This window comes from Sus scrofa, chromosome 7 (assembly GCF_054392235.1).
Source record: "Sus scrofa isolate SSC_HxYL_T2T_F1_AM1 chromosome 7, Sscrofa_HxYL_maternal_Yorkshire_Landrace_v2.0, whole genome shotgun sequence".
Classification (NCBI taxonomy): Eukaryota; Metazoa; Chordata; class Mammalia; order Artiodactyla; family Suidae; genus Sus; species Sus scrofa.
In genome coordinates this window covers 104,452,233-104,472,009 of record NC_139389.1, presented here as the reverse complement: position 1 = coordinate 104,472,009, position 19,777 = coordinate 104,452,233, and the positions used below count along the sequence as shown (strand labels likewise).

Sequence of the window (19,777 nt, the reverse complement as noted above, 5' to 3'; positions counted from 1 at the left end):
GGGAGCACCGCTCACTCGTGGTGGGCGTGGCCGAGGGGCGGGAACTGGGGTGGGCGTGGCTCCCAGACGCTCAGGTCTGGAAGGGTCCTCCTCAAAGACTTTCGCAGCGTTTGGACTGTGACGTTCGCTTCATCATTATCTCATAAAAATACCCTAAGACTGGTGAGTAAAAAAAAAATTATCTGAAGCTTTAAAAAATATCCTGAAGAGTACTGGGCGAAAGTAACTCAGACTTTGCAAAAATATCTGACCATCTCTGACCCTTTACCATTTGCAAATTACGGTTGCACTTTGGAGGGCGCTCCTTGATGCTGAAGAGCATATTTTAACCATACCATGGACGTGTGGCTGAGTTATAGGTAGAAGACTAAGTGCAGTATTGTTTAAATGGAAAGTTTAGGGGTCATGAAATACTGAACTTGAGACTGCGGCTATTGGGCCATCTAGAATTGAGGCCAGAAGAGTTCCCTTTGTGGCTCAGCAGGTTACAGGCAGGCCTTGTATCCATGAGGATGCAGGTTCCCTCCCTGGCCTTGCTCACTGGGTTAAGGATTCAGCGTTGCCACAAGCTGTGGCATAGGTCTTGGATGCGGATCTAATCTGGCATTGCCCTGGCTGTGATGTAAGCTGGCAGCTGCAGTTCTGATTTGACCTATAGCCTGGGGACTTCTGTCTGCCACAGGAGCAACTATGAAAAAAAAAAGTAGAATTGAGGCCAGAATGCAGGCCTCTGTATTTCTACTACTCTAGGACTGTGCTGGCTAGATGGTGTTTCCAGCTACTTTTAAATCCAAATGGTATTTGGTTAACTCTCTCTTCAGGTTTCTGTACTGTAACACAAAGTCTACCATTCTTCAGAAACATGATATATTGTGTTTTCAAAGTGAGTGTGAAACAGCCAGTCACATCTTTAACTCTGCGTTTTCCTAGTAAAGTCAGCAGGCTTAGGAATTCAGACATAAAGAGAGTTTTGATGAAAAAGTTACTTTAACTCCCTTTTTTTTTTTTAATTTTTTTGTCTTTACAGGGCCGCACCCTCGGCATATGGAGATTCCCAGGCTAGGGGTCCAATCAGAGCCGTAGTCACCGGCCTACACCAGAGCCACAGCAACTCGGGATCCGAGCCGTGTCTGCAGCCTACACCACAGCTCACGGCAATGCCGGATCATCAACCCACTGAGCAAGGCCAGGAATCGAACCCGCAACCTCATGGTTCCTAGTCGGATTCGTTAACGACTGCACCACGATGGGAACTCCTTTAGCTGCTATTCTGAAAAACATAGGCATTTTATAATGCACAAATTGTCCCAAACCAATACTTATTTAATTGCATTTGTTTGCTTTCTGCATAATTAAAAAAAAAATCAATCTTCCAATTGTTTTCTACATTCTTTGTTGGATATAGAAGCAACGTCTTGTGATTTCAGTTACTAAACATTATTTTTGCTGCAATAAGAGAAAGTTATCTGCAAAATATTTTCTGGGGTGAAAAAACAAGAATGCTGGTGCTGCACACCATAAAAGTGTTGCTGCTTTCTAAGGTGTTGTGGTTTTCTTCAGGATTTTTTTTTTTTTTTTTTTAAGGGCTGCACCTGCAGCATATGGAAGTTCCCAGACTAGGGGTCGAATCAGAGCTACAGCTGCCAGCCTGCGCCACAGCCACAGCAACCCGGGATCCAAGCCTCATCTGTGACCTATACCACCGCTCACAGCAATGCTGGATCCTTAACCCACTGAGCGAGGCCAGGGATCAAACCTGTATCCTCATGGTTCCTAGTTGGGTTCTTTACTGCTGAGCCACGATGGGAACTCTAGGAGTAATTTTTTTTATAAACTTTATTTATTTACTGTTAAAAAGTTTGTGATTTCCACAAATTGTTCATTAGTATTGCTTAGCGATGTGATCTCCTTGTTTTAAACCACTTATCTCCTGCGATGTTTCCTTTTCTGACACTGCCTAGTAAGTTTCCCTACCAGATTCTCTTACCAGCTTCTCCAGTAAACACAGTCATCTTCTGTGAACATAACTATTCTCTCTCCTTTGTGATCCAAAGAAACTCAATACACTCCCCTACTATTCCTCCATCATCAACTTGAAATAAAGATATGTGTTATTCATGTTTTTTTTTTTCAGAAATGCCTAACACAGGAAAGTCTCAATATTTGTAGGCCTGGATGTGCATTAGCACTTCTTTCAGGTGTTCCTGTTCCTTGTTAATGTTTCAACAAAATGGCTTGGCATCCTTTTCCTAAGACATCCAAGTGAGTAGCAAATCTTATGAAGGAAAAAAGATGCCCAGAAATCACAGATTAAAATAAACACAAGAGTTTATCAAAGCCATCTCTTTGGGAGACTTTCAGCATAACTGTGGGGTGTTTCATTCATCATATCCCTGAGTTTATCTAATCCAGAGGTCCAAAAATCATGGGCTGCGGATCTAACCCAGCCTGCGGTCTGTTTTTGTATGATCTGAGGATGATTTTACATTTTTAATGATGGGGAGGGGAATCAAAAGCAGAAGAATATTTCATGACACATGAAAATTATGTAAAACACAAAGGTCAGTAGCCATCAATAAAGTTTTTTTGGAACACCGCCACTCCTGTTCATTTACTTGTTATCTACATGGGTTGTCCTGCCACAAAAGCAGGGCTGAATAGGGAGTTCCCGTTGTGGTGCGGCGGAAACGAATCTGACTAGGAACCATGAGGTTGCAGGTTTGATCCCTGGCCTCAAGGATCCGGTGTTGCCAGTGAGCTGTGGTATAGGTCGCAGATGCGACTCGGATCTGGTGTTGCTGTGGCTGTGGTGTGGGCCGGCAACAACAGCTCCAAATAGACCCCTAGCCTGGGAACCTCCATATGCCATGAGTGTAGCCATAGAAAAGACCAAAAAAAAAAGTGTTTACACACACACACACACACACACACACACACACACACACACACACACACACACACAGAAACTAGAGTCTTCATAACCTGATCTTAGAAGTGACGTACCGTGGCATATCAGTCTGCTGGGTTGCCATAACAAAGTACCAGAACCTGGAGGGGTTAAGACAATAGAAATTTATTGTGTCACTGTTCTGGAGGCTACAAGTCCTACATCAAGTTGCCAGCAAGGCCTCGCTGCCTCTGACAGCTCTGGGGAAGGACCCTTCCTCGCTACTGCCTACTTCCTGGTGCTTACCAGCAACTCCTGGCGTTTCTGGCTTGGAGATGCATCGCTTCAGTCCCATGAACATCTTTTCATGTGTGTCTTCGCACCATCTACCTTCTAGTCTAGCTTTCTTTGAATTTGTGTCCAAATTTCCCCTTTTTATAAGAACACCAGCCACATTGGAATAGGGCCCACCCTAATGACCTCATTTTTAACTTCATGACCTCTGTAAAGACCTACTTCCAGATAAAGTCACATCTGAGGTTCTGGGGGTTAGACCCTCAGCCTACCTTTTGGGGGAGACACAATTCAACCTGTAACACCTAGCTTCTGCGACGTGCTAGTGGTCACACAGCCCACACCTGGTACAATGTAGAAGGGAAATCCTGTGAGAACCAGGAGAAGGATGGTTGGGGTCATCTTGGAGGTTAACCGCTTCCTGCTCCACATGGAAAATAGCATTTATCAGGCTGCCTTTGCCTTGGTCTCTCTCCCCTCCATCTTCCAATTACATGTATCTTCACTCATCTTCCCCTTCTTGGTTTCAAAGAAAGCAGGCACTCAATTTATTTCCAAAACTTTGGTCCTTCGTGCACCAGATTCCAGACCTTATTCCATCAATCATCTCTCTCTCTCTCTCTCTTTTTTTTTTTTTTTTCCTATCTTAGGTCCCATCCTCTCCACTACATCATTAAACTTTTCCTTTTGTCTTTTTAGGGCTGCACCCACAGCATATGGAGGTTCCCAGGCTAGGCGTCAAATGGGAGCTATAGCCGCTGGCCTTCGCCACAGCCACAGCAATGCCAGATCCGAGCCACATCTGCAACACCAGTTGCAGTTCATGGCAACACCAGATCCTTAACCTGCTGAGCGAGGCCAGGGATCGAACTTCTGTCCTCACAGGTGCGGGTCAGAGTCATTTTCCTGAGTCACAATGGGAACTCCTACGTCTTTAAACCTTAACTGTCAAACCTGCTTAGTTTCCCTCTTTAAAACCTAGGAAAAACCCACCTTTTTTTTTTTTTTTGCTCTTTAAGGCCACACCCACAGCATATGGAAGTTCCCAGGCTAGGGGTCCACTTGGAGCTACAGCTGCCGGCCTACAACACAGCCATAGAGATGACAGATCCAAGCCACATCTGCGACCTATACCACAGCTCACGGCAATGCTGGACCCCTAACCCAATGAACAAAGCCAGGGATAGAACCTGCTTCCTCATGGATACTAATCTGGCTCATTACCACTGAGCCACAACAGGAACTCCAAAACCCACCTCTACCTATGTCACTTTCAAAGCTGCCCATGTCACTTTTCCTAAGCCAATAGATTTCTTAACAGAGCAAGTAGTTTTTACACTCTGAGGTACCATTTTCTCAAGCTCTCATTCACCTGCAGCCAGCCGTCCACCCCACCTCTCCACGGAAGTGCTCTCAGTGTTTGTTATCAATACAGTTGCAAAATCCAGCAGCCTCTTTATCATCATCCTCCTTTTCTTTTTTTTTTTTTTTTTTTTTTGCCATACTTGTTGCTTGTGGAGGTTCCCAGGCCAGGGATCAAACTTGCACCACAGCAGTGACAATGCTGGATCCTTTTTTGGTTTTGATTTTGTTTTCCTTCATGGCCATACCTGCAACATTTGGAAGTTCCTAGACTAGGGGCTTGAATTGGAACCACAGCTACTGGTCTACACCAGATATGAGATGTATCTTCAACCTATGCCATAGCTTTCGGAAACACGGGATCTTTAACCCACTGAGCAAGGTCGGGGATTGAACCCACATCCTCATGGATACTAGTCAGGTTCTTAACCTTCTGAGCCACAACAGGAACTCTGACAATGCCGATCTTTAACCCACTGAGCCACCAGGGACCTCCCTCAGCCTCCTTAATAAAAGCTGCTCTCCATCTTCCCCTTAACATGCACCAGGCATGGCGCTTGGAGCTTTGGATGTATTTAGCCACTCCAGCCTTTGTACAACTCTCTTTCTAAAGTCAGTTCGTATCCTTTTATTATTATTATTACTCAATATATTGAGACCAAAGTTCAAAGTCACACAGCAGGAACATTGAATTCCACCCAGTGTGCCTTTTCTAACTCTGGTTCCAAAGGATGTTCTTTCCAACGTTAAAGGACTCAAAGGGGAAGTCCAAAACCTTAAAGCATTTTTCAATCAGGAGAGCAATTTTCATGTCACGGGCAAAATTGAGTCCTATTTCTTTTTTTTTTTTTTTTTTTTTTTATTTTCCCACTGTACAGCAAGGGGGTCAGGTTATCCTTACATGTATACATTACAATTACATTTTCCCCCAGCCTTTCTTCTGTTGCAACATGAGTATCTAGACAAAGTTCTCAATGCTGTTCAGCAGGATCTCCTTGTAAATCTATTCTAAGTTGTGTCTGATAAGCCCAAGTGAGTCCTATTTCTGTTACAAAGGTGTGAGCTAGAAGGTGTAAATGGATTGGGCATCAACCATTACCAGCACGGACGGAAGTATCTAGGCTGTTTTACAGGGGATGTCCACAGGCCGAATCACACAGGGGAAACAGCTAAGGCCATCTATTAAGTGTGCAGGGCTGGAATCAGACTTGTGTTGGAATAGCAGGCCCCAAACTTAGTATGGTAAGTTCCAGAGAGTAAGATAGGGCCCGGCACATCGCAGGCCCTCCCTTGACATGACGGAGAGAATCTGTGACTCTGAGCTTGGTGCTGGACTTTTCTAAGCCTCAGTGTCCACACGTGGCAAATAGGTCCATAATAACAGTTCATTCCCAGGGTTGTCATGAGGAGTCAGTGAGATGAGGCATGTAAGGCCTGGCACACTCCACACACTGCAACGTTCATGAGAGATACAGGCAGCCCCATGCTATGGGACAAAAATCACAGTGGAGGGTAAACCGCTGTTACAGAGAGAACTAACAGGGGAGTTCCCATTATGGCTCAGCAGGGTAAGAACCCAACTAGTATTCATGAGGATGTGGGTTCAATCCCTGGCCTCACTCATTGGTTTAAGGATCCAGCATTGCCATGACTGTGGTGTAGGTTGTAGATGTGGCTCTGATCCCACATGGCTGTGACTGTGGTGTCGGCCAGCAGCTGAAGCTCTGATTGGATTCCTAGCCTGAGAACCTCCATATGCCCCAGGTGTGGGCTTAAAAGAAAAAAAGTAAAAGAAAAAAACCAAGAAACCATAGGACAGTAACTTAAAGAACACAGAAGTTTCTTTCTCATGCCCCCAAATCCTCTGTAGGTAAAATATAAAAGACAGACATTCTGAAGCGAAACGTCTCATGGGATTTACAAAAAAGAGAAAGAACAAACAGGACAAGGGCCATTTCTACCCAAAAGCCACCACACCACTGCCACCCCCAGTACTTGCCATGCTCTACACCTACCCAACCCTCCAAGCTGTCGGGAACTGGGGACTGACCAGCTCCTGGGCTCTGTCCATCTTTCACATCAAGAAGGAAGCCTCAGCATAAGAGCAGAGCTGGGAGTTCCCGTCATGGCTCAGCGGTTAACGAACCAACCTAGTATCCACGAGGCCCCACTCAGTGAGTTAAGGATCCGGCGTTGCTGTGAGCTGCAATGTAGGTCCCAGACACGGCTCAGATCCCGTGTTGCTGTGGCTCTGGCGTAGGCCAGTGGCTACAGCTCATATTAGACCCTTAGACTGGGAACCTCCATATGCTGCACCTATAAGACCCTGAAAAGACAAAAAGGCAGTAATAATAATAATAAGGGCAGAACTGTGATCCAATAGACCTGATGTCTTTATAAGAGAGGAATGGACACCAGACCTCTCTTTCTGCCATGAGAGGACGCAGCAAGAACTCACCATTAGCGGCGTTCCTGTTGTGGTCCAGCGGAGATGAATCCAATTAGGAACCATGAGGCGGCAGATTCAATCCCTGGCCTTGCTCAGTGGGTTAAGGATCTGGCCTTGCCGTGAGCTGTGGTGTAGGTCACAGACGCGGATTGGATCCTGCATTGTTGTGGTTGTGGTGTAGACCGGCAGCTATGGCTCCAATTCACCCCTAGCCTAGGAACCGCCATATGCCACAGGTGCGGCCCTAAAAAGCAAAGAAATTGCCACTAGCAAGTCAGGGAGATGGCTCTCACCTGAACCTGACCACGCTGGCGTCAGCCTTTAAAACTGTAAGAAAAGAAATATTTGCTGTTTCACCACTCAAAAAGAAGGAAAAAGAAAAAAAGAAAGAAATATTTGTTGTTTAACCACTCAAAAAAAAAAAAAAAAAAAAAAACTGGAGGCCTCAGAAGTATGAACTACATATACCAATTCATAACAGTGCCATTGTTGGGGGGTACATATATCCCAGATCAACCCTCTGGAAATTATTCCTTTCCTGGTACAGTAAGTGGAGTCAAGGCACTCAGGACCAATCCAGTGCAGGACACTTGACATCTATGTGATTGATAAATCAGAGCACTCACAAGTGGACCAAGCTTAGGGCAAAAGAAATGGGTAAAGTGTCATAAAAAGGAACAGGAAGCTTCTTCCTGATCACTGTACCTCACATAAGCAGCCTCCTGATTTAAGAGCTGGGACATTGAGTATTTGATTCAAATGGCCCTTGGGTTAAGGAGGCTCTGCGTTGGATATCCTGCTGGTGAAGCCTACCCTGTTGCGCTCTGCAGATAATCTTGTTGACTCCACAGTGAGGTACTTATTAGGAACCAGAGTCACAGAAGATCAGAGCCTGGGGAAATGCTAGTGACCAGGAAGGGCCCAGCAGATCCGGCATTAGCACATAAGAACCAGTACCGTTTCTGGGTCGAGGTCTGGGGCTTCCAGGTGACCTTGATCACGCCGACTCTTATCTAATGGGTTCTGCCACCGAAATTCCTAATTAAGGCTCATGTGCTCCCAGTCCAGGACCTTCTTCAGAGCAGCAGGGCAGAGGGTATAAATACAGAGGCTTTCACAAAACAGAAGCAAGGAAGGAAGAGGCTGGCAGTGGAGACAGAGAGGAAGAAGTTGGGTCCCAACTACCGCATTCATGAGCTTGGACTTTATCCAAAAGACACTGAGTAGGTGTTGCAAGATTTTATGCAAGAAGATAACGTGATCAGAATTAGGTTTTAGAGAGGAAGGGCTGTGAGGGAGACAGTGACCACGATCAGCTGGAACTTTATTTTTAGTGAATTTTTTTGGCCACGCCCATGTCATGTGGAAATTCTCCGGCCAGGGATCAAACCCGCACCACAGCAGCAACTCAGCCACAGCAATGACAATGCCAGATCTTTAACCCACAAAGGAATTCCCAGTTAGGACTTTATATGGTAAGGAACAGGATCCCTTGTACAACCACCCTAAGAAAATGAGTTTATTTATTGGCTAGTATCAATGGGAAATTCACATACAGGCCTAGCTGCAGGCTTGGCTTGATGCAGAGCTCAAATGGTGTCTCTGGCATCCACTTCCTTTTTTTTTTTTTTTTTTTTTGTCTTTTTGCCTTTTCTAGGGCCACATCCACAGCATGTGGAGGTTCTCAGGCTAGGGGTCTAATCAGAGCTGTAGCCGCCGGCCTACGCCAGAGCCACAGCAACACAAGATCTGAGCCTCGTCTGTGACCTACACCACAGCTCATGGCAATGTCTGGCATCCATCTCTTGACTTGACTTCCTCTGAGTATAGCTTCATTCCCAGGCTGGCTCGCTCTGTGTCAACAAGATGCCAGCAGCCCTAGCCTCACAACCTCACACCACCAAGGCCAGAGAAAGAGAGAGCATCTCTTTCAGGAGCTCCTGCTGGAGATTCTGAGATCCTCCCAGAAGTTTTAGCAAATATTTCCTAATGTCTTTTGCCTTTTAGTTGATTCCTATCACTCACCCCTATCACTTAGGCCAGAGTGACTGGTCTTATTCCATTTGGGCTGCTATAACAGGAGACCACAGACTGGGTGGCTGAAACAACAAATGTTCATTTCTCACGGGTCTGGAGGCTGGAAGTCAAGGCTGCCAGCATGGTCACAGTCTCTGGTGAGAGCCCACTTCCTCATAGGGCCTTCCTTGGTGTGAGCACAAAGAGAGAGCCTGTGTCGCCTCTTCTTTTTACAAGGGCACGAATCCCACCATGAGGGCCCCACCCTCATGACCCAATCCAATCCTAATTACCTCCCAAAGTCCTCACCTCCAAACACCATCCCATGGGGGCTAGGGTTTCAATATATGAATCTGAGAGGGACACAAATATTCAATCATAAGAGAATATGCTACCATAAGCCTTAGTTAATCAGGACCCACACTGCAAATGGGGACCCTCACCAGAAATGGGAGGAGGTAGCAGCTCCACTCAAACTATACCTTAACAATGCCGGGGTGGGGGGGGGCTTCCCCCAAGGAAAATCAAGAGATTCTTTTACCCAAAGAAAAGGGTAAATGGATGTTGTGGAAGCCAATTCCAAGGTGATCCCCAACGACCCTCACGTCTTGGTATTCACACACTCCCTCCTCCATGTACCAGGTTTGGGTCTGTGACCAATAGAATATGGCCAAAGTGAAAACGTTGCAAATTTGGTTTTAAAAGACTATGCCTTTTTTTTCTAAAATTAAAATTTCTTTCATTTTGTATCTTCGACAATCATTTCATGTTTTATGTAAAGCAATCATCGTGCTGTACACCTTACTTACACAGCCCTGTGTGTCATTTATACCCCTACAAAACCGGAAGAAAAAGAAGAAATAATTGATTTGTTTGTCTGTTTTTGCTTTTTAGGGCTGCACCTGCAGCATATGGAGGTTCCCAGGCTAGGGGTCCAATCAGAGCTGTAGCCGCCGGCCTACACCACAGCTACAACAACACCAGATCCGAGCTGTATCTGTGAACTACACCACAGCTCATGGCAATGCCAGATCCTTAACCCACTGAGTGAGGCCAGGGATTGAACCCACAGCCTCATAGTTCCTAGTCAGATTCGTTTCCACTACACCCACAATGGGAACTCCAGAAATAATTGTTAATTAGAAAAAAAAACTCAGGAGTTCCCACTGTGGTGCAACAGGATCAGTGGCATCACTGCCACGTCAGCACGCAGGTTTAATCCTCAGCCCAGCACAGTGGGTTAAAGGATCCAGCGTTGCCACAGGTGCCACATCTATGGCTTGGATCTGAACCCTGGCCTGGGAACTCCGTATGCTTGTGGGGCAGCCAAAAAAGAAAAAGAAGAAGAAAAAGAAATTAAAACTTAATTATGCTTAAAAAAAAAACAAAAAACTATGACTTCCACCTAGAACACTCTCAACCTCTCTTCCCCCCCCCCCCACACACACCACTCCTTTCAGGGGAAGCAGCTGCCACATTGTGAACCTGTGGAGAGACTGACTGAAGCCTCCAATCACATGAGTGAGTCTGGATGCAGCTTCTCCAGCCTTGAGATGACCGCAGCCTTGACCGACAGCTTGTCCCAAAACTTAGACGTGACCCTCCAAACCACCCAGCTAAGACTCTCCCTGTAACTATGGGCGATGATATACGTTTGTTTTAAACTACTAAGTTTGGGGATAATTGGTCATGTAGCAGCAGATAACTAACACAGATGGTAATACCAGCAGTTGTGCATTCAGTCAACCACAGGATAGATGGGGCAGTGGAAAAGGGAGGGGACAAATTGGAGGCGTATTGAGGAGGTGAATTATAGCAGTTTGGTGATTGATTTGACATGGTGGGTAAGGGAGAGATAAGAAGCACGTTTCACTTCTAGGCTGTGGTATGGGTGCCATAGAGGACACAGGAGGAGAGGAGATGCCCATGCGATCACTCAGGTTGGTTGAGTTGGAAATACCTGGGCCATCCTTGGAGGAGATTCCATCAGGCAGCAGGACCTATAGGTTTAAGGCATAGGAGACCCATATGGGCCAGAGACATTTCTAAGATCAAGTTGAAAGGAATTCCCATATATATAACCACTGAGACAAAGAAAATTTAAAAAGTCATCCTGGTTTTTGTTGAGGCAAGGACATAGAGGGAGTGGGAGTTCCCTGGTGGCTCAGCACGTTAAGGATCCAACACTGTCACTGCTGCGGCTCAGGTTACTGCCATGGTACGGGTTCAGTCCCTGGCCCTGGAATTTCTGCATGCCACAGCCTCAGCCAAAAAAAAAAAAAAAATTCTTGTTTTATTGCATTGAACATTGATATGTAAAGGTTTGCATACTCCTTCTGGTTGTTATCATAAGGCATGTTAGGTGTTTTTTGTTTGTTTGTTTGTTTGTTTGTCTTTTTTTGCTATTTCTTTGGGCCGCTCTCACGGCATATGGAGGTTCCCAGGCTAGGGGTCGAATCGGAGCTGTAGCCACTGGCCTATGCCAGAGCCACAGCAATGCAGGATCCGAGCCACGTCTGCAACCTACACCACAGCTCACGGCAACGCCGGATCGTTAACCCACTGAGCAAGGGCAGGGACCGAACCCGCAACCTCATGGTTCCTAGTCTGATTCGTTAACCACTGAGCCACGACGGGAACTCCAAGGTGTATTTTTCGTGTTTTGTTCAGGAGGTCATTTGCCAGCCAACATAGCCTAGAATCTGGACTGTAGTCCCCACAGCTCAAAGGCATCTTGCCTTTCTCTAAATCCCTGTGGCATTTCATGCTGTACATCTCTCCTGGCAGCTGTCACAGGCTGCCTTGAAGTATTATTATTTGCGGGCAGATTATAAATTCTTTGATGTCAGAGACCCTGTTTTTTAAACCCTTGCAGTCCACTCAGTGAGAAGCACAATTCCCCGTGCACGATCAACAGTACGAACCAGAGTGTACAGACGCCACTTGCACTGGCTGATCAGTGCCCATTCCTTGTTCTTGAAGAGAAGCACATCCTGTTCTCATAGTACATTTTCTCAGCACCCACATTGCTGCTGCCCGGAGCTACCCCTCGAGCATCACGAAGGTGCTCATCATGGATCAATGAGGTTCTCTCCACCCCAGGAATTTGGAGTTTTGAACTGAAACAGTCCACTTGGAGGCATCTTAATGGGAGAACGCCGCCGGAAAAAAAATCCCAGTGTGTGGCTGATGTACCCAGAGCTGTCCTGGTTCTGGCACCTCCAGAAAGTGGGGTGTTCGAACCTCCTGGATTTCATGAGCTGCCCCAGCACCTTCCACTAATTTCCTCTTTTTGTTTCAGCTAGCTCACATTGGCAGCTGTAGCCTGAGTGCACAGTAACTTAACCAGCAGCATTATCCGGTGCAAGCAGCAAAAGGTGGGTTTAAAAGCTCATACAGCTTAATATTTAAAAACAAACAACCCAATCCAAAAAATGGGCAGAAGACCTAAACAGACCTTCCTCCAAAGGAGACATACAGATGGCCAATAGGCACATGAAGAGATGCTCAATATTGCTAATTATTAGAGAAATGCAAATCAAAAATATAATGAGGTATCATCTCATCATCAGAATCGCCATCATTAAAAAGTGTACAAATGGGAGTTCCCACTGTGACTCAGTAGTTAATGAACTGGACTAGCATCCATGAGGACATGAATTCAATCCCTAGCCTCGATCATTAGGTTAAGGATCCAGCAACTCGGTGAGATGTGGTGTAGGTTGCAGATGCAGCTTGGATCCCATGTTGCTGTGGCTGTGGTGCAGGCCGGGAGTTATAGCTCCGATTTGACCCCTAGCCTGGGAACCTCCATGTGTTGCAGGTGCAGCCCTAAAAAGACAAAAAAAAAAAAAAAGTACAAATAATAAGGAGTTCCCACTGTGGCACTGTGGGTTAAGAACCCAATTGCAGCAGCTCAGGTCACTGTGGAAGTGTGGGTGCAATCCCTGGCCAGATCTGGCATTGTCACAGCTGCAGCTAGGATTTAATCCTTGGCCTGGGAACTTCCACACGCACAGGTGCAGCCATAACATTTTTTTAAATTAATTTTTTAGGAGTTCCCATTGTAGCTCAGCAGTTAAAGAACTTGACTGGCATCCATGAGGATGTGGGTTCGATCCCTGGCCTTGCTCAGTGGGTTAAGGATCTGGAGTTGCCTTGAGCTGTGATATAGTTCGAAGATGCAGCTCAGATCCCGCGTTGCTGTGGCTGTGGCAAAGGCCAGCGGCTACAGCTCCAATTGGACCCCTAGCCTGGGAAGCTCCATATGCTGCAGGTGTGGCCCTAAAAAGAGAGGAAGACCAAAAAAATTAATTTTTTTAAAGTGTATAAATGATAAATGCTAGGGAGAGTGTGAAGGAAAAAGAACCCTCCTACACTGTTGGTGGTACACTGGTGCAATCACTATGGAGAACAGTATAGAGATTCTTTAAAAAAAAACTAAAAATAGAGTTACCATATGGTCTAGCAATCCCACTCTGGGCATAAAACTGGAGAAAACTCTAATTTGAAAAGACACATGGACCCCAATGTTCAATAGCAGCACTATTCACAATAGCCAGGACATGGAAGCAGCCTAAATGTCCATTGACAGGTGAATAGATAAAGATGTGGAATAAACACACACACACAGAAATATTACCCAGCCATAAAAAAGAATGAATAATGATATCTGTAACAACATGGATGGACCTACACACTAGCATCCTAAATGAAGAATGTCACACTAAAAAGAGAGAGAGAGAGAAAAAAAAAATGCAGCCCTAAAAAGAGAGAGAGATAAAAAAAAAAAAGAATGTCACACAGAGAAAAATAATCATATGATATTACTTAAATGTGGAATCAAAAAATTAGGCAAATGAGCTCGTTGCAAAACAGAAATAGATTCAAAGACATAGTAAACAGAGAAAAAAATGTGTGTGTTTGTGCGTGCGTGTGTGTGTGACTGGGTCACTTTGCTGTACCATAGAAAATTGACAGAACACTGCAAACCAACTATAATAGAAAAAATAAAAATCATTATTTAAAAAGAAAAAGAAAACAAACTTACCATTATCAAAGGGGAGAGCAGAGGGGAGGGCAAGAGCTAAATTAAGAGTTTGGGATTAACATATACACACTGCTATATATAAACAGATAAACAACAAGGACCTACTGTATAGCACAGGGAACTATACTTAATATCTTGAAATAACCCATAATGGAAAAGAATTTGAAAAAGAATATATATATATATGTATGATTGATGCACTTTGCTGTACACCTGAAAATAACACAATGTTGTATATTAACAATACTTTTTTTTTTTTTTTTTTTTTTTGCTTTGTAGGACCATACTCTTGGCATATGGAGGTTCCCAGGCTAGGGGTCTAATAGGAGCTACAGCTGCCAGCATATGCCACAGCCACAGCAGCACAGGATCTGAGCCAAGTCTGCAACCTACACCATAGCTCATGGCAATGCCAGATCCTTAACCCACTGAGCAAGGCCAGGGATTGAACCCGCAACCTCATGGGTCCTAGTTGGATTTGTTTCCACCGCACCACCACGGGAACTCCCAATACTTCGTTTTTTTTTTTAAAAAGTAAAAACAAAACAAAACGAAAATAGATTTATCACTAAGAACTTAGAAGTGTCTCATGAAATTCATGGGCAAGAATGTGGGCCCAGATCTGAGAAGGGGTCTGGAAGCTGGAAGTGGGAATAGTCCAGAACTCAGGAATATAGCCTCCTTTCTCTTGTCTGTTTTTTGTTTTTGTTTTGATTTCGTTTCCTCTCTCCCTGCATCCTGGCTTTCCTTTCCTCTCGATTCATATGGCAGAAAATGGCCACACCATGTTACCCAGTTTTTATATCTCCTTCATCCACAAGCAGATCCCAGCATGAGAGTGGAACCTCTTCCTCCCGATCCCAAGTTCCCTGGAGAGGAAAATCTGATTAGCCCAGTTTGGTCCAATCAGAGGAGGCGTGGTCACGTGGTACACGCAAGGCGGTACAGCCCACCTCACAGGTGACCGTGAAGTTTAAGGGGACTCTGTAAACTAGGCTGACACCCCAAATGTTGAACAAACAAGAAGCTCAACTTCAAAATGGCCCAGTGTGCCTTGGATCTAACATAACAACCTCCCACCACCCTTCCATCAGAGCAGGCCAAACCGGATTATCTGTCTTCCTACACCAGGCTCTGCTCTGGAGAGGGTGAGTGAGTCCATCTCATCTGCCTGAGGCGCACTGTTTTCTTCACTCTAACTAGGAAGATGCCCTTATAGTTACCTACCTGGTTGCATTCAGGAATAATTGGAGGCCTACTATGTGCCAAGTCCTGTGCCAGGGTGAAACCAAAACACCTCTGATCTAAACCCAGGCTAAACCCAGATTGAGACTTGAATGCACAGGTTTTTATTTTTATTTTATTTATTTATTTATTTATTTTGTCTTTTTGCCATTTCTTGGGCCGCTCCCGCGGCATATGGAGGTTCCCAGGCTAGGGGTCGAATCGGAGCTGTAGCTGCCAGCCTACACCAGAGCCACAGCAACGCAGGATCCAAGACGCATCTGCAACCTACACCACAGCTCACGGCAATGCTGGATCCTTAACCCACTGAGCAAGGCCAGGGATCAAACCCACAACCTCATGGTTCCTAGTCAGATTCGTTAACCACTGAGCCACGACGGGAACTCCCACAGGTTTTTAATTAGAATTCCTCACCTGGTTTCTGGACTTGCTGAGACTCAGGTTCTTTGCGTCTCAACACAGAAGGGATTCAGTGAGAGACAAAGTGATAGGCAAGAAATAGATTTATTAAGATAGGATGCTTGTGAAGAGATGCAAGCGGGCAGGAAAAGAAGCTCTGACCTGAAGTTCCCATCATGGCTCAGTGGTAAAGAACCCAACTAGTATCCATGGGGACGCAGGTTCGATCCCCGACTTTGCTCAGTGGGTTAAGGATCCAGAGTTGCCTTGAGCTGTGGTGTAGTTTGCAGATGCCGCTCAGATCCCACATTGCTTTGGTTGTGGTGTAGACCAGTAGCTGTAGCTCCATTTACACCCCTAGCCTGGGAACATCCATTTGCCACAGGTGCAGCCCTAAAAAGCAAAAAAAAAAAAAAAAAAAAAAAAAAAAAAAAAAAAAAGCTCTGCCCTGAGAATTAGGTGGGCTATAGTGTTATAATCTAAGGAAAGTGGGGAGAGGAGGAAAGACCACCTTCTTCCTCCTTTTTTGAGTAGACGTCAGACTTACATCATCAGCTCCCCCTTCATATTCAGTAAGAGTATTTGACCCTATGAGATCAAACCAGGACTGTCGTGGTACTTATTCAAATCATCAGAAGGGTGCTAACATGCGCTAAAATAAAATCATCTCTGGGTTTTGTATAATGAAGGCCTCCAACTTTGGAATCTCATCTTTTCCTTCAATTCCTGTGCTTGATCCTAAGGATGGTTATCTTGCTGAACTTGAATGCAGGCTTCATTTTATCTTTCTCTTAATGACCTGAGGCATATCCCATGCTTTTATTTATGGTTGTATAGTTAAGCAAGACTGCTTCGTTCCAAGAAGTTCTGACGGTTTTCTTGAGTGATTGTTCACTTACAGTGATCTCCCAAACTTCCCTAGGTTTCCCTCTCTGTCTGTGGTCCCCTACTGGGACCCCTACAACTACCTGTGTAACTACCCCACTCCATCCCTATCAAGGGGTTCCGGAGACTTATCTTCTTTGACCTTCACACTAACCCTAAGATGGGCAACGCTAAGCCTATTTTATGGAAGAGGAGCTATGCCCCAAAAAGTCTATTTCCCAAGCATGAGTGCTATTAGTGACAGGGCAGGATTTAAACTCAAGTCTATCTAACCTCCTTCCAAGGCCGAGGTCAACTTTGGTGTGGATTGGAGAGGTGGACAAGTCTAGCTACGTGCCTTGGAAAGCAGAGGCTGAAAGTGAAATCGAGTTCAGGCTGAGGGGCTTAGACACTGTGGATGTCCCACTTCCTCCCCGAAGCCCTGACACTGACTCCCCCCAGCCCTAACTCAGCACACTGCCCCTCTAACTCAACCTTCCCCAGGAAAACAGGGCTACTAAGAAGCAGGAGAGTAACGTGATGGAAGAGCAGAGCCTGAGATCTGTGCGGTGATTTATCTTCTGGGCCTCAAAGCATTTTACCAGCATGGCCTGTCCCAGCAAGACTTCAAAGATAGGCCAAATGTAGGGCAACTGTCAATAATCACATGAGCTCGCGTTTATTGAGGGTTCACCGCTTCCCACACCGAGCTCAGAACTTCATGTGCTTGGAATCACTTAAATCGTGAAACAAAACAAGGCTTCATGAGCGAAGACTGAGGCTTAGAGAAAGTAACTTCTAAAGGTCACACCACAAGCAAATATTTGAACTTAAGCCGTATGTCTCAAAGAGCTCAAACTTTTACTATCATGGCAAAGAATTCAATATTGTCTATATGTGCTGAAGAAAAATTTAGGTTTTTTTAATCCAGAGATGTTTAAGGAAAGAATCTGCTACGTGAAGGGGAGGATGAGGCCAAGAAGACATTGTCCCACGGAGGGAGAACCAGCTGAACCAAAAGGCAGCTCTGGGGGTGATGGGTCCCAAAATGCACCCTGAGCAGGTAAGCAGCTCCCCCCTCCTCACCAGGGGGTCAAGGTTATCTTTACATCAAGTTCTCCCAGCAGAAGCTGCTCTGCCTGGCTTGCCTGCGTGTGAACACCTGGGGTATGTGACCTACTGGGGGAGGTGCCAAGACATTCCTAGGGATATCTGGGCATTTCATTCCATTTTAGGAGACCCACCTGCCATCCAAGATCCTTGTCTAGTCAGGGAGGGCTGCTGTAACAAGAACACCCCTCCCTCATCTCCTTTTTTCTTTTTTCATTTTGCCTCCAGTATAACAATGATTATCTAAACCAGCACTGTTCAATAGGAGTATAATGCAAGCCACACCTAGGATATTTTATTTTATTATTTTTATTTATTTATTTATTTATTTATTTATTGGGTCTTTTTAGCTATTTCTTGGGCCGCTCCCGCGGCATATGGAGGTTCCCAGGCTAGGGGTCCAATCGGAGCTGTAGCCACCAGCCTACACCAGAGCCACAGCAACGCGGGATCCGAGCCGCATCTGCAACCTACACCACAGCTCACGGCAACGCCAGATCGTTAACCCACTGAGCAAGGCCAGGGATTGAACCCGCAACCTCCTGGTTCCTAGTCGGATTCATCAACCACTGCGCCACGATGGGAACTCCGGATATTTTTATTTTTATTTGCTTTTTAAGGCCGCACCTGTGGCATATAGAGGTTCCCAGGCTAGGAGTCAAATCAGACCTGTAGCCCCCAGCCTATGCCAGAGCCACAGCAATCCCAGATCTGAGCTGCATCTGTGACCTACACCACAGCTCATGGCAATGCCAGACCCTTAACCCATTGAGCGAGGCCAGGGATTGAACCTGCATCCTCAAGGACATCAGTCAGATTCATTTCTGCTGAGCCACGATGGGAACTCCTTGAATTAGCCTTTTTTTTCCCCTATTTTTTTAGAAGGCGCCTTCCCTGGAGGAACGAGGGTGTCACTGGTAAGAAAGTAAGAATGGGAATTCCCGTCGTGGCGCAGTGGTTAACAAGTCCCTGGCCTTGCTCAGTGGGTTAACGATCCGGCGTTGCCGTGAGCTATGGTGTAGGTCGCAGACGCGGCTCGGATCCCGAGTTGCTGTGGCTCTGGCGTAGGCTGGCAGCTACAGCTCTGATTCCACCCCTAGCCTGGGAATGTCCATATGCCGCGGGAGCGGCCCAAGAAATGGCAAAAAGACCAAAAAAAAAAAAAAAAAAAAGAAAGAAAGTATGAATGATTCAAGATGAGAGGGGTTATCTGGCTGTAACCGAACAGGACCCCGTGAGGCCTTCCCAGAGTAGATCCCCCCCTCATGCCCTCCACCTGCCTTTTCATCTAAAGAAAAGCTTTAGTCAAAGAACCAGTTTAATCAGAGAAGTGAAAAAAATGCAGAGAAAAAAGAAAACAGCAATACTAATTCAGCTATTCAACAAAGTCAAAGACCTTCAGTTCTTCAAAGACTATAGATAATATTCTGAGCATGTCCTTGGGGCTGTTCTGCAGGTGCTGAAGCCCCGCCGGGTGAAAGAAGTCACCTGGATGCTGCCCACCAGCACGTAGATCCCAGACTGTGGGAACCAGATGGTTGATGAAGCTGACTCCCACTTACCTCGCCACCCATCAATCAGGGAAATGCCATGAGCTGATCACACCCTGCTCCCCAAACACTATAAGACTCCTCACTATGCCCTCCAAGGGGGGTGGGCACAGTCCTTGAGGCACTAGCCTGCTGTGTTTCCCTCTTTGCCTGGCAAGTAAAGCCACTTCTTCTGTTTCCTCCAACTCTGTCTCTGAGTTTCTATTTGGCATCCATGTACAGAGGCAACCAAAATTTTGGCCGCATGGCCTTGGCCACAGCCCCTGAGCAACTTTTATTTATTTATTTATTTTATTTTTGCTTTCTAGGGCCACACCCATGGCATATGGAAGTTCCCAGTCTAGGGGTCAATAGAGCCACAGCTGCAAGTCTACACCACAACCACAGCAATGCAGGGCTCCCGACAACATTGTTTTAGATGCTGTTAGAAGCTTTGCCTGACTACCACCAGGGCTAAGAAGTGAGCTCAGGACCTGGTTTCCTTACTACAAAATCAAGCTACATGTGGAATGTTACAGCTCCCCTCATCCCAACCTCTGCACCCAGGTTGG

General features: G+C 45.7%; 1 long non-coding RNA gene across 1 annotated transcript; it reads left to right on the top strand.

Annotated features, from left to right (window-relative positions):
• Positions 1-86: 86 nt before the first annotated feature.
• On the top strand, positions 87-19,411 carry LOC106504507 (uncharacterized). The gene is made up of 4 exons (XR_001298042.3): positions 87-162; positions 12,310-12,385; positions 17,498-17,629; positions 19,133-19,411. It is a non-coding gene; the product is annotated as an uncharacterized LOC106504507 (long non-coding RNA).
• Positions 19,412-19,777: the final 366 nt, after the last annotated feature.